Source organism: Chrysochloris asiatica, unplaced genomic scaffold, assembly GCF_000296735.1.
Source record: "Chrysochloris asiatica unplaced genomic scaffold, ChrAsi1.0 scaffold00028, whole genome shotgun sequence".
In the NCBI taxonomy this organism is placed as follows: domain Eukaryota; kingdom Metazoa; phylum Chordata; class Mammalia; order Afrosoricida; family Chrysochloridae; genus Chrysochloris; species Chrysochloris asiatica.
In genome coordinates, this window is record NW_006408546.1 from 19,792,738 (window position 1) to 19,794,101 (window position 1,364).

A 1,364-nucleotide genomic window follows, 5' to 3' on the forward strand; every position below is an offset into this window, starting at 1 on the left:
TTTGCACCTGGGGTCAAATGCAGAAGGCAGCCACCTATTGTTCTTTAGATAAAACCCCAAAAGTCACCAATCTACTTCTGAGTTAATTCCTTGGTAGAAACTTTCCCTTGGAACTTCCCAGCCTCGGCTTTAAGAGCAGTTTTTTGTTTTAATATTTGTCCATGGGTATCAAGGGCTCATGTATTAAGTTAGTATCAAACATAACTGAATAATTTAAAAAAGAACAGTTTGGACGAGCTTGCCCAGTGGCCAGACAGAGTCTGTTCTCAGAGAGATTTGATCTTAGAACCTTAAGCACTGCCAACACAGTGGAGACATTAAGAGGGGCATATTAAGAAACCATTTTCTCAGAGGCTACAGTTACAGGGGTTCGAAGCATAGAGTGAATTAATAGGACTAAAGAGAATTATACAGAGCTGGCCCAACAGTGAGTGCGTAAAAGCCAATGAACCTGGGACATCCGGAGGTTACTTCCTTGACACCAGAGGGTCTCTGGCCACAAGTCTGAGTGCAGCCATGTGCTGGATTTTCGTCCATGACAATGGTCCTCAACACCCCAATACCTGCAGTCTGCAACATATTCCTAATTCATATATCCTATGTTCCAATCATTTATAGATGTCTGCAATCGTTTCTTATCATTTTGAGACATGCCACATCAACAAACGAAGGTCTAGAAAGTTTTATCTAATCCATGCCATTAAGATTGACTCTACTTTGAGGAGGCAGATCTTCACTTGTATTTTGAAAGTCTTACACCCTCAGGGGCTCATATTCTGTCACTACATAATGTTCAGTCATGATCCATAAGGTTTACAGTGCCCAAATTTGTAAGTCTGCCAGGTCATTCTTCCTACAGTGTCTTAGTCTGGAAATGCCACTGAAACCTGCCCGCCATGGATGATACAGTGGGTAATTGAAACACCTGCAGCATAGCTTCCAGCATCATAGCAACTCGCAAGTCACCACAGTATAAGAAATGGACAGATGAGAGTGGTGATCCGATAGTCTATTGTTGTTAGGTGCCATCGAGTCAGTACTAACCCATTGTGACCTTATGCACAGCAGAATGAAACACTTCCTGATCCTGGGCCAAGCTCACCACTGTTGCCACGCTTAAGTCCATTGATGTTGCCACTTGGCCAATCCATCTCGTTGGGGGTCTTCCTCTTTTTCCCTGACCCTCCACCTTACCAAACATGATATTCTTCTCTAGCGACTGGTCCCTCCTGACAATATGTCTGAAGTATGAGAGCCATAGTCTGGCCATATTGTCCTCCAAGGAGCACGCTGGCTGCACTTTTTCCAAAACGGATCTATTGGTTCTTTTGGCAGCCCATGGCACTTTCAATATTCTTCTCCAA